Source organism: Corvus brachyrhynchos, unplaced genomic scaffold (genome assembly GCF_000691975.1).
Source record: "Corvus brachyrhynchos isolate BGI_N302 unplaced genomic scaffold, ASM69197v1 scaffold94, whole genome shotgun sequence".
In the NCBI taxonomy this organism is placed as follows: Eukaryota; Metazoa; Chordata; class Aves; order Passeriformes; family Corvidae; genus Corvus; species Corvus brachyrhynchos.
In genome coordinates this window covers 3,782,260-3,796,209 of record NW_008238330.1, presented here as the reverse complement: position 1 = coordinate 3,796,209, position 13,950 = coordinate 3,782,260, and the positions used below count along the sequence as shown (strand labels likewise).

The window sequence follows — 13,950 nt, the reverse complement described above, 5'->3', positions numbered from 1 at the left end:
TGGTGTAAGTATACCAAAAATTTTTGATTTTAAGGTCTAAGCTTTCCTGCAGATTGGTATCTCCCTTTCCACTTGCTGGAATATGGCACTCCCATATTGCTCTAATATCTGGGAGTTTTGTTGGGGGGTTTTTTGGTTTGGGTTTGATGGTTTGTTTTTGTTTTTGTTTTGTTAAATACATGTCAAGGTTTTCAAAGAGGCCAAAATTGGTTTGGTTTGGTTTTTTTGGTTTTTTTGTTTTTTTTTTTTTTTTTGATAGACTAATTAGATGGGCAAATATTGTAGAGGAAAAAAAACATACATAATTTTATACAATTTTTCCCTCTGCATGCATTTGCTGCACTTTTCTCCACAGCAGTGCTTCATTCTGGATCTGTGACTAAAACACCCATGGATGTAGTGGATAAATTCCTCTTTTTGCTTTGCTTGTGTGTGCAGCTTTTGCTCCACCAATTAAACTGGTGTTATCTTGATCCACGATTCTTCTTGCCATCTTTCTGTGTTTTCCATTCCACAGAACAGGGGAGTAAGCAAGTGGTTGTGCTGGTGCCTGGCTGCTGTCTGGGGACACAGGACATCACAAAATGTGCTTTAAAACCTCAGCATCCTCTGGCAAAAACAAAACTACCAAAAAGAATGGCGGCAAACATAACCAGCCTTAGCAATGACAGAAATAAGGAGACTTTCTTTAGGAACTAAAGCAGTTGTATGGAGTTTGTCGCAACCTAGAAAACTTGTCATTTCCCCTGTGGACTTACTTGTTTGTCTCTCCTTCACTGTTTAACCTTAGATACTAAATTAACACTGGATATATGATAACTACAAATAAAACATGCAAGGTTGCTGAAGGTTCACAGAAGTGAGTAGGAAACTAGCTAAACGACAATGTGAGGGCAAACTTAGTAATGTCATGCAGAAAAGCAGAAGTCCTTGTGGTTAAGTCTTACATATAATGCTTCTATTAAATAGCTTTAGCTCAGAGTAGACTTGCTATGATGAAAATGGATGATCACATGAAGCTGGGAGACATCAATATAGAGGAGGAACAGAATATTATCCACGAAATATTAGGTGGCTTTGAAGTTGTAATTGAAATGGAATGAAGTATAATAGAACAAGGGCAAGGGGCTATTAACATGAATCCATGATACAGAATGAGAGTACATCAGCTAAAAATGATAAAAAGGCCTGGCTGTATTTATTGATCACAGGCTGACTATAAATCACTGGCATGATGCTGCTCTGAAAAAGGCAAATGCAATTTTAAGGTACATTGGGAGCAGTGTTTTTATAGAAGAGGACAGTTATTAAAGCCTTTTTACAAAATCCCTTGTATGGGAGACTCTTCATCTGACACATGCCATCTGATGCCAATTATCCATATTAAAAAAAAATATATGAAATGAACTCATACCAGAGAACATGTGGAAGCACGTTCCAATGATGACTAGAAAAACAAAAATTGCCAGTGTTATAAAAGAGGTGATGAGAAGAAAACTGGCTTGCTTAGCCCAGCAAAACAAGGGAAATGTAGCATGGTTATTCTTTAGAAATACATTTTTAGAAATACATGGTTAGATAATATTAAAGAAGGGAAAGAAAGTAGGAGAAAATACTGACATAAGGACAGAAGCTTATAAAGTGGGAATGAAAACCTGAAAACCTGAACACAGTTGCTAATGAAGACTCTGAAACAGCCTTTCTGGAGGGTAGTGGGAAGCCAGAAAAGTCAGTTTTCTAATGTAAATTGCCAAAATATGTAGATCTTATTTTTGTGTATTTCTCTGTGTCAGCAGGAGGTTAATTTGACTGTCCCTTATGTTTTCTACACCCCTTCTTCTCAGCAGTGCTTGGCTTCCACTTCCAGTTAGTCTACTAGGCCATGTCATGATCTGTAATGTTATTATTTCTAATATGAATATATAGCATTTTATAGGAACATAGGATTTGTTCATATCCCTAATATTTTCATAGAAAAGAACTAATTTATTTTCTTATCTGCATTTCACCATCAAATCTTACTATAGCTGTTGTAAGAAATGCAACACAAAAAGAAGGGCGATTTTTAAAATAAGTCTATAATAATCTGTGTATTTTTACTAACTAAACTTGCCAACATGCTTTTTTGAAGAGAGGGCAAAGAAAGGGCAATTAGTATGACAAATAATTTGAGGCAAGCCATTATTAACTGAAAATAACCACAAGCTATTGAGAGACATTTTGCTAAGGCCTAACCAGCACACCAATCCAGCCCCGTAGGAGTACAAAGATCATTTGTCTAGTTATAGTTGCATGACAGATAAGTTGCCCAGATGAGTTTTCCAATGCATTCAAAGAAATCAGTAGAGCAAATTCCTCAGCTTGACTTTATTCACATCTATCTGATTAAACATTCCTATCTCAGACAGAATATAGTCTGCATTTGACAGAGCTGGTGCAAAAGATGAGAGCCTGGAGCATGTAATTAAGGCTAGCACCAGGTATTTCCGGCTCCTATTATCAGTTTAGGAGACAGCTGTTAACACTAAGCAAATTTTTATTTAAAAGTATCAAAAAGGAAAAGCAGGAGAAAAACCCACACTATTGCACCTGAATATTTTCAAAAATACACCCCTACCCCTACACCCACCACTACCACCAACCACTACCCCAAAAAACAGTCCATGATGGTAGTAAAGGAGTAATTGAGCTGCCAGAACATAGAAAATATGGGTTCACACTAACCAGGAGAAATATGGTGTATTTGCTCTACACCACTCTCTTCATTTTCGTCAGAGAACCTCAGTGCAGTCTACCAAAACGATTAAACTTATAAGCACTAGATACAACAGAGCTGATACAGTAAAATCTTATAGTGGGCAACAAATTACTTGAGCAGTAATTTCAGCAGTTTGCTACAAAGTATGCATTAGATGCATTCTCAATCCTCATTAATTCCAATTCAATAGACTGGTAAAAGTGACATAAAAATAAAAAGGCACATAAAACATGGAGTCAAACTCTGACCCTTAATGCTGCTAAACTGCAAAGTAACATCATAATAATGTGTTGAAAAATTAATACAGAAATGCCTACGTTGTTTACTGGCTCTAAGAGCACCAGAGCTTGACAGTTATACTCAATTTAAGATTGAAAAAACCCATAAATTACAATCCTGCTGGATATCACCAACCCATGAGAAAGACAGATGGTGTGAGAAGATGTCACTACAGGAGAAACAAAGGCTGCAGATCCCTTTTCCAACCTTCAGAAGAGCAATGGGTAAACTATCCATTTCCTTAAAGTCTACATAGCCAATGGTTTATGGCATGGCAGAAGAGGAACCAAAAAGAGTCACTGCCTACTACCTGACAACTAGATCTAAGCTGTCATGGTATTCAAAGATTTGAGGTAGGAAAGATTGATTGTGTGGAATGAACATTCCCAGTGGTCTCTGAACAACTTGTATCACCAGGCATATCAATAATGTATCCCTTCAATTTGAAATACAACATGGCAATATTTCCTCATTTTTAAATTAGAAAATAAATTCAATTTTTAAGATTTTGTGAGGGCTTGTTCTCAATAAATTTCCATTTTTAACAGTGACAGCTGTAAAAGTACTTTGTAAGACATTAGAGAAAATTAGTAAAAATTCTTTGATTCAGTTTGTTGCTCCTGCAAACACTGATAAATTCACACTGAAAATCTTGCAGACAAAAAGTACAACGTTTCCCTGGCAAATTAAACTGAAGATTAAAATTAAGCAACAGAAGTGCCCTAAGCTTCTGTCAGCTGTTAGTTGCAAGCTACAAACTGAGGATGCAAATGTATATCAACTTGTTTCTATAACTTCGAGCTTTTAGAGTAAAACAAGAGAAAAAAACAGCGCATCTACAGTCTGTTTTGTTCAGAAGGGTGTTTTTGCAGCCAATCTCCTTATCATCCTCCTTTCCCAGGATATCTTAAACTGTGAAGCCTCTCAGGGAGTGTGAACAGGATCCCAATCAAATGAACCAGCACCAGAAGTTCCACTCCCTGACTACACCTAATGCATCTCATTCTGTACCTGGAAGTGGTCTGTGGCATCGGGTCAGAGCTAACCCAAAGTACAACTCCCAGGACCCCAGAATCCCAGAATTGTTAGGGTTGGAAGGGATCTCTGGAGATCATCCAGTCCAACCCTCCTGCCACGGAAGGGTCATAACAGGAACTCATCCAAGAGGGTTTTAAATGTCTCCAGAGAGGGAGACTCCACGACCTTCTTGGGCAGCCTGTTCCAGTGCTTTGGCACTGTCAGTGGAAAGAAGTTCCACCTTGAACATTAAGGTGGAACGTCTTGTGCTTCGTTTTATGGCCATTGTTTTCATTTATGGCCCTTGCTCCTCGTCCTGTCACTGGACACCACCGAAAAGGAGTCTGGCACCATCCTCCTGGCACCTGACTTAGAGATATTTATCTGCAATAATGGCATCCTCTCTCAGTCTTCTCTTCTCTAGATGAAACAGGCCCTGCTCCTGCAGTCTGTCCTCATAAGAGAGATGGTCCAAATCCTTGATCATCTTTGTCACCTCTGCTAGTGGACCCTCTCCACTAGAGCCTTGTTTTGTACTCTGGAGCCCAGAACTGGGCACAGCACTCCAGATGTGGCCTCACCAGGGCTGGGCAGAGGGGCAGGATCACCTCCCTCGACCTTCTGGCCACACTTTTCCTGACGCACCCCAGGACACCATTGGCCCTCCTGGCCACAAGGACACACTGCCAGTTCAGAGTCAACTTGTCACCCAGTCTTGGTGACTCCCAGGTCCTTCTCTGCAGAGCTGCTCTCTAGTAGGTCAGCTCCCAGCCTGAGCTGGGGGTTATTCCTCTCCAGGTTCAGGACCCTGAACATGAATTTATTATGAAGAACTCCATTTTCAGCAGTGAAAGACAAGCATATGCAGCTCAGACAGAGGAAACAATGTCTTGACAAAAAGAGACACAAAGGATAAATGATGAGATGTGTTTAAGAAAACTTGTCACTCTCCTTTCTTATCTATGTTTATACTTGGATGTCAAAGCTCAAATTTCTGTCTGTTCCCTCAAATTCTTGTCATATTCAACTCAAAATCATTCAGGGAGAATAGATGGCCAAAACTGATTCCTTTTAGCTATGTTTATAGTATGTCACTTAGTCATCACACCTCTCCAGAAGGGCAATGAAAAAGCAGAGAACTCAACCTCTTTTTGAAGAACCTCTGATGAGTTAAGATTTTATTTTAAATGCATCTTCAACAATCATTTAAGGTGCGAGGGAATTTTACTGGAGTAAAATTCAGTAAGAAAAACTGCTCTCTTAGGTCACTAGATGTTTCACGCAGCTATTGTTGCAGCCATGTAATCCTGAATATCACAGTGTTGACAGAAAAAGGAAAGAAAATATCAGTACAATATGACCACACACTTCTCTGAGTCTATTACACAAAGATGACAGTCAGAGCAACTAAATATGCAGCTTTTTTTTACAGTTCCTTTTTAGAGTATACCTGAGGTCTTTTGTCTGTCACTCAAGCTGTAACTAATTTGTAGTTATTGGCTGTTGTGCAGTTGCAAGAGATCATCTTCTTGAAGTTCCTTTTTCTTCCCGTCATTCTCACTTCACGTTTTCTCCTATCTACAGAGTTGCATTGTCTTACACTATCCAGCAAAACTAAATCTCAATGTGAAAATATGCTAAATTACTCAACTAAAACTGTCCTTGCCCTTTTTTCCTGCTACAATTGTGAAAATGGTGGGAAAACAGAAACACCCAGGTCTATTCACCTATTCAAATCAAAGCCCTTATTATGCAAACACATCCCTAAGCAAAACATAGCACAAACCATTCAAAGACAGGGATCTTCCAAAGAGGAAATAAAAAAGAATTCTGATGAATTTAAAAACCCAGAGTTGTTTATTCAAAATAGTTCAGTCATTTTGCATTCTGCTCTGTGTTCTGAAGCTGATACTAAGCATATATTGTAAATGGACTTGAAGACATATTTATAGTAGCTTGCTAAAGAAACAGATGTAAATCTGACAAAAATCAAGGGAGGGAAGAATGGGCCTAGAGAGGGGTAGAATAATCTGCTATGGAAAGTTACAGAAACATCCCATCTATCAAACTATCAGCAGGGAGACTGTCAGCATCCTGAGAAATGAAAAGAAAAAAATTCAATGCTTAAGACTTCTGAATAGTTTTTGAATGCTGCTATAGTATTTTTAGGCTTAAATATAATGGGAACAGATAAATCACCTCATGTTTCATGCTGTTGCCCATATGTGGGCTAGAAAAGCATGACCCAGGGCCAAGACTTGCAGACTTTGTCATCCCTCCATATTGCCGGGTTTTCAGGTGCTCCTCAGGACCTTTTGTTCAATTCTCAAAGAGATTAACTAGTGCTACCACAGGGAAAGACTCTTGTTTGCAGGTAATTGTGATACTTCTGAGGATAAAGAAGACCAAATAAAGTCAGGAAAATTATGTTGTCTAGGTCCCTTCTTTCCTAGAGCTGTTTTCTGTGTCCTCTGGCACTCATCAGATTTCCAGAGCAATCTCATGGGTAGTCAGACAAGAAGACACATGTGCAGCAGTTATCTGACATAAGTAGCTGCTTGACAGTTTACTGGAATTTAGTTATTTGGCCAGCTATTTGCCTCCAATGTACTGGGAGGCAACTGGAGCTACTGTTCCAAAGAAGAAATACTGGAAAGATGGCTGAAATACTCTTTTCTGCCCGTGCAGTACTTCTGGACAGTAAAGATGACCTGGTTGTTAACCTTAAGAAGAGTGCAACGGCTTTTGTTACAACACACAATGCAGTATGTATAAAACTTAACTCTGGGCTGTACTCCTACATTCCTCTTCCTGCTTTCCTTGGCAGTTCAAAGGAAGTAGAGCTGTCAGGTAACTTGCTCTCCAGTGGGTACATGCTATAAGGGCAAGCTGGGACCACAGGGGACTGACAGTCTGCAAAGATGTACTTGGGTCTTTACGTTTCCTTAGTTCTGGGTGGCAAGTTGTGTTAGATTTTGCATATGGCAAAATCTATTTTTTACACACAGCTAAAACTACCATCTCAAATACAAGAAAAATAGCAGTATTATTCTGAATGCCTAGGGAAATGCTGACAGTATGATCCTTAGGTACAATCTTGGGCTGACTCTGAAAATGCAACTAGTTGAAGGACTTCCCAGGGACTAGTAATAGAATTATAGAATAGTATCATAGAATAGTTTGGGTTGGAAGGAATTTTTAAAGGTCATCTGCTTCAACCCCCTTGAATGAACACATCCAGTGATGGGACATCTACCACCTCTCTGGGCAACCTGTTCCAGTGTGTCAACACTCTCATCATAAAAAATTTCTTCCTTTTATCTATTTTGAAGCTACCCTTTTTTAGTTTAAAACCATTATCCCTTGTCCTATTGCTACAGACTTTGTTAAAAAGTTTGTTCCCATCTTTCTTATAAGCCCCTTTAAGTACTGAAAGGCTGCAATAAGGTCTTCCCAGAGTCTTTTTCTCGCCAGGCTGAACAACCTCAACCCTTTCAGCCTTTCCTCACAGGAGAGGTGTTCCAGCCCTCTGATTATTTTTGTGTCCCTGCTCTGGACCCAATCCAACAAGTCTATGTCTACCATTTTAAGGTAAAGCACAAATCTGAATTGCCAAAAAGAACAAACATAGGAATGACATATTAGCACTATAAAGGACAAATTCACCTTCGAAGGAAGGTGTGGGACTAAGCAGTCATCACCTTCTACTGCTGTGCAAGGGGGCACCTCTGCAGTCCCTCAGTCAGTACCGAACATTGTTACGACACAATTAACACCAAAAGCAAAGAGTGAATTTGTGACTCAGTGTTTCGCTTATGAAAAATGTCAAGTCCTGGTCTTATTAGTCTTGCTGTAAAATTATAATAATATCATTGATTAAAGTAGAAATTGCTGGATTAAAACCAGCGTAAGAGTATAATTTGTATCATGTTGATCAGTTGATTGCACACCATGTGTAATTACCTACTGAGCTGCAGTTATCAACTTCTTGAGTGTTCAGATGCATTCCATAAAGAATCTGATTATGAAGTACTATTTCAAAACTGCGGCAATACTATCTATGGATCAGTCTGTGATTTACTCTTAGAAAAAAAGATGCAATTTTACTGTCCCCCTTTACATAAAAATAATAATAAGTTTGTTGGCAATCAGCTCATGTTGTTGAACTATGATCATCAGAACAAAACACAGGCTGAAATTGCTACATGCCCAGAATAGAGGCACACCAGCTAAACTAGACCATCTCACATTCAGCCTTGGAATTCAAAGCACTGTTAAGCAATCAGGTAAGAGAAAATACACTTTTATAACCTATTTTAATTTTCCCATTGAAAGTTATTATGTTAGAAGCTCACTGTGCCTCCAACAGTGATAGCACATCTTGCCTGGTAGATAAAGCTGGAGATGTAAGTTAACAAATATTTTCTGCAGATAGAAATCTGAACAGGTAACTGTTAGGTTCCACATCAGCAGAAAATGTTTTACTTCCATTTTTATTTGCTTTTATCATCAGTTCCTATAATCTATATGATACTTATTTGACTTTTTAGCATAAATTATTTAACAACACAACAGACTCTCCCCCAACATTAAATAGTAACAACAATATTAATATTAAAATGATGAAATAATCTGATTTGTAAAAATTAAAATTCTTCTTAAACTTTGAATAAATGGCAAAAATGTAAGACTGAGGGTAAAAAATACAGGAGAACTCTGTACTGTTGAAAAAGTTACAAAAAATGGCAAGGAAAGGGAGCACGAAATTCTATTTGTCCACAAGTCAATTTAAAATTATACTAAGCATCAATGAACAAAGTGAGACAGGGAGTTCGAAAGAAATTGCACAAAAAGAAGATAAAGAAATATATCGTGTGCATAGTCTATTTAACTTGAGATTGTTTTTCCCTTAAAGAAAGCATATGTAAAGTGGAAGAGAATCAGAATTTGTTAGATGAAATGTACAGCAGCTTACAATGTCCATTATTAAGAGAATTATTATTTGTCTAGAGAGATAGCTGACTTTAATTACATAACACCTGTTACGCAGTGTTAGGATGTTTTAGATGCGCCCTAATGTATACCTGAGAAACAAGATGACCTGTGAGGCAAGCACATTAGGCACCCCCTGCAAATCACCTAGAGAAGAAAGCATATTCCAGTGCTCATTTTGCAACACCTTTGGAACCAAATCAATTGTATCGGTTTTGTTTTCATTATAAAAATAAGGGGACCATATTTTTGGGCAGAAAAAATCAAGTTGGATTCCAGCAATTTCTAAGTCTAATATGCTAAACAGCATTGGATGCACTATCACTGCTGGTCAATCGCAGCAATCTGATGAGTCCAGTAAGAGAACTTTTACCCACCGTTCAAAGCACACTAAAAGTAGCGTGCCTACACGCCAAATGCAGTTGACCAGATACACACCAGTATCATCTGTGGTTTTGGGAGGAGCATTGCTGAAGAGCTACCTGTCCCTTAAGCACATTTCTGGGAATTGCAATAATGAGTAACATTAGGAATTCTGAAAAGTGTATATGATCACACATCAAGATTTCATTCAGAACACTGCCCCAGCCTGAGAGTCACATGAGAACAGTCAGAGATGAAGTTTCAGTGGAGAAATAAAGCAATGAGTTTTTTCATTTCTAAGTTGACATTCAAACTAGTCATGCATATATTCATATATTATTTCATTCATCACAGATGAGTGAAAAGTTAGAGGAATAAATAGTAGGGGATGGAAATTTTCCCATCTTCAATAAAACAACAACTTCCTCCACCTAAAACAGTACTTGCTTTTACAGTTACATTTTGAATACAGGTTTACATTTACAAAGCAAAAAGAAAGTGATTATAAAGCTGTACAGTCAAACTCATAAGACGTTAAACTCCATTGCTGTTAGGGTACTCTACTCAACCATGAATTCACTTCACTTGTGTATATAAATTATGCAATTTCTAATAGACTGCCTTTCCCTTCCCTCCCTCCCTCCCAGAAACCCTGTACTACTGGTACACGTAATAAATGAAAAGTTATTCATGATTAGCTGGTCAATATTTGCTGAAAACTGTTAAAACCTATGGCAAACCTGTTAAATCTATTCATTTGTCTTGAACTTTCTATGGCACTTCCCAGAACAGAGGACTGCTTCACAAAACTTAATCAATCTTTAAACCGGCCAGCGAAATGAAAGATGATATCACTCCATTTTACAAATAGTTGGCTGAGGCATAGACAGACTAGGAAAAAAATTCCTATTAATTTTCACACCTAACTTAATAACTCTAGTGAATAATTTTGCAGAAGGTGATTGCTATGCGGTACTTCATCCATTCAAACTAGCATTCCCATTGGCTTCAGTTATAAGTGCTCAGCAATTCTGCCAGACATTTCTACAGAAATTTCTAGCTCTTACTCTGAAAAATGAGAAGTGCATTTATTAACCATTTGTAAGAAGTATGGCTTGAGTAATTACCTGGTGTTGCAAAGGAGTACAAAGACAATAAGAAAGTCCTTAGGGCAATAATTAGATCCAGCATCCACCATTCTGTCCACTACATAATGACTTTCAAGAAAGACAGAAGTCCTAGGAAAATAGGTCTCTCTTACTTCTATCCTAGAATGACTGTCGCTCCACTTTGTGGAAGAGTTGTTTTTAATTGTTCAGAACAACAGAAGAAAACAAAACTGACAAACCAAAAATCTGCCTTAGGGTGGCTAAGTGGGAATACTCACATTATGTATACAGCAAATTTATTGATTGGATGGCTTGCCAAAGAGAAGTCTGGGCAAGTCAGAAAGAAGAAAATACAATGAACCTGAAGACCTTCCAAGTGTCCAAACTTTCACAGAAATACACATGGTGACAAGGAATGATTGTATTTTGACAAAAATCTGGCAAAGAGGATATAGCTCTTTTCACTATAAAATGTATTGAAAATATAGCAGAGGGATCAGAAAGCTGCCTTCAATGGCGGTTTTCTGACAAGAGAGGAACCCTAAGTCTCTGAAGTCTCATAGTCCATTCAGAGCTCAGAAAGAAAGTGAACTTCAGTGGATACAACCCTTCAGCACATTCACCACAATTCTGCCCTTGCCTTCCTACGCCTTATTTATCTGAATACACGATGCAGGCTCCCTCAGCAATCTGCACATCCTCAGCTACCTGCTTTCCCAGTCAGCTGTCAAAGAGCTGCCCCTTATCTTTATTCTCAGCTAGTTTATCACTAGCTTTAGCCCCAAAATGCCTGCTCTTACCCATTTCTTCTTCACTTAAATAGTTGAGCTCTCTAAGTTATCTTCTCTAGCCAGTCTGTTTTCCTCCTACATCTGCTCCAGATTTGCTGTCCTGAATGCCTCTATTTTCCCTGCTAGACTTGAGTTTCTGTCTGTCCCTTTTTGCTTTCAATCAAAAGCTTACGGCTCTCTGCACACTTCCATGCTGTGTCTGAGCAGTGTTGAAAGCATCTAAAAGTTCTAGTACACTCAAGGGGAATCAAATTATCACAGAAGGAGTTACTATTGCTCACCTTTGTTAATTTAGTCTCCTTCTTCTTCATATTTTAGGATATTTACCTTATTTTTAGGATATTTACCTTATTTTAGGATATTTTAAACTGAAATAAATATCTTCCCCACTTGAATATCTTTGTGAAGCACTGTACTTAGCTTCCTGTTCTTCAAGTATGTAGTTCATAACCCTTGTGTTTTAGTGGAATATACACAAGAACCAATACTAGCTATTTTTTTTTTTTAATGTTTTATAAGGGAAGTTAGATGAATTGATAATGACTTTACATTTGTGGCAAATACTTTACTCAATCCAGTTAAACTTAAGTAGCTGCCCCTACTTTTAAAGGCCCCCACTAAGAACAGCTCCTAGATAATGAAGTTAAAGAAATACACAAGACGTACAATAAAGAACTAGTACATAGGCTCCTTTAAAATACAGGGGAAAAAAAATCTCTTTCAAAAATCACCTGACATTTCTAATTTATGTTAGTTCTTCCTATCTGTATTAACAAAATTTTTAAGAAGCCTGCACTAACGGATTACTGGAGCACATAACTGGAGGATAAGTTAATTAGGTGTTTTGTTTTAATAAAATATGCTATTTAAAGAGTCTTCTATTTACTTGATTAACCACCATTAAATAAAAGAAAAAATTCTGTCAAAAGGAAAGCCAACAATAAATGAAAAAAGTGAGAAAGACAGCATGTTCTGAAAGAGAACAATGAAAAATTTCTAAGCACTGATGACAGTTGTATCCAGGAGAGAACTGTCTTTCTTTTGATTTCAAAGAGTGGTACTAAAAGCACTCAGCAATTCCTCAAAAATAACCAGCATAAGCAACAAGATTGAGACAGTGTTTAATGCAGCTAGAAATTACAGGACCGAAGCCCCTCACCACTATTACACGAGCAATTTTACTCAAAGAAAAATGAAGAAAGCCCAATATTGTAAAGTGAATTCAGAGGGGTTAAAGAGAGAGTGAAGTCTTGAGTGTTGTGCAGACAAGAGAAATAGGATGCATGATCCTACAGTCTGCAGATACACTATGGACGATGCACAGTGAGAGCCTTACTCAAGACTATTTACAAGCTTCTTACTTCCAGAAGCTATAAGGCAGATTAGGGACATTATGGGAATGCCATTTTCACCACACAAACAATGTGCACTTTAAACTTAGAGGGTGCCTGTCAATGAATTTCCTCTCAGGCTGGGAATGTCCCTGTTCCACACTATCTTCTCCTTTGCCAGTGTGAAGCACTAAGTAACAGCCATAATTTTGCATTCTGTGTTCTTTATCAGCACATCACCCTTTCTCATATAATAGCAACACTGAAAAAGACAAGTAACCAACCAACCTTTTTTCAAAAAGTCAAGATAAAAAATCCGCCATTTAGTCCTTCTCCTGCTCTAGCTTCTGTATCTAGTAAAATTTATAGCAATGAAAGGATGTAAAAAATAACCTAAATAATATGGGCTTTCACTTGGCAAAGTCTGTACATTTACAGAAGGGAAAGTGTGCTTTAGTTCAGCCTTGTGCTATGACAGGAACCAGTGGCCCCATCAACATTTGGTGCACTTACTAAAACTAAAGGCAAGCATGAGCAAAAATTGAAGGCAATGTATGGCCCTTCACACAGATTTACAAATTTCTACTTAGCACATTGATAGTATACTTTGTCTCCAAAAGAAGCTTAAAATAGGGAGAAATGCAATAAGGAACAAAGGAGAGAGAAATATCTGTAATATAGATTTTTTCACCAATCTCGGTGGAGAATGAAAAAGAAAAACACAGAAACAGAGAAAACATCCTGCAGCTAGTTAAACTGGGGGAATTCTTTCCATTAAATTATCCTAATGATTTCCACATACAATTTATTGAGCAGGCAGCTCAAGTAGATGGATGGATATTTAAGAAAAGATGCATAATGATCATTTGAAATGACAACCACATTTAACATTATCAAGAATTACCTGGAAAACCATTTGCCACAGTCATCTTTTGCATCTGGCTGTCTAATGGTGCCTTTAATGAAAGAGACAAGCATTACTTAACTAATTACTTAGAGATATTGAAATCTGTCATGTCAGTAACTTCTTAGCACACATTTTCTTAGACCTTCAGCTTTTTTCCTATAAAGTGGAAAAAATTAGAATTAGGCAGCTTTCAAAGTTATGAAATATGAGGTCATATTGTGACAAAGTATACCACTCAAGAATGAGAGCAATTTTAATTAAAATCCATCTCATTTGGAAAGCAACTTTCTATCATTAGAAATTGGAGATTCCAGTGAGCAAGATTTTGGTTAGTTGAGCTAGAAGGCGTTAATCAAGACATTGGTTAGTTTAAAACATAAAATGAATGTTCCTGGGTTTGTAC

At 37.7% G+C, this 13,950-nt stretch overlaps 1 protein-coding gene across 1 annotated transcript in view; it reads right to left on the bottom strand.

Moving 5' to 3' along the window:
* CNTNAP2 (contactin associated protein-like 2) overlaps positions 1-13,950 on the bottom strand; it is a 1,035,043-nt gene that overhangs the window by 826,917 nt on the left and 194,176 nt on the right. The window lies entirely within an intron of this gene.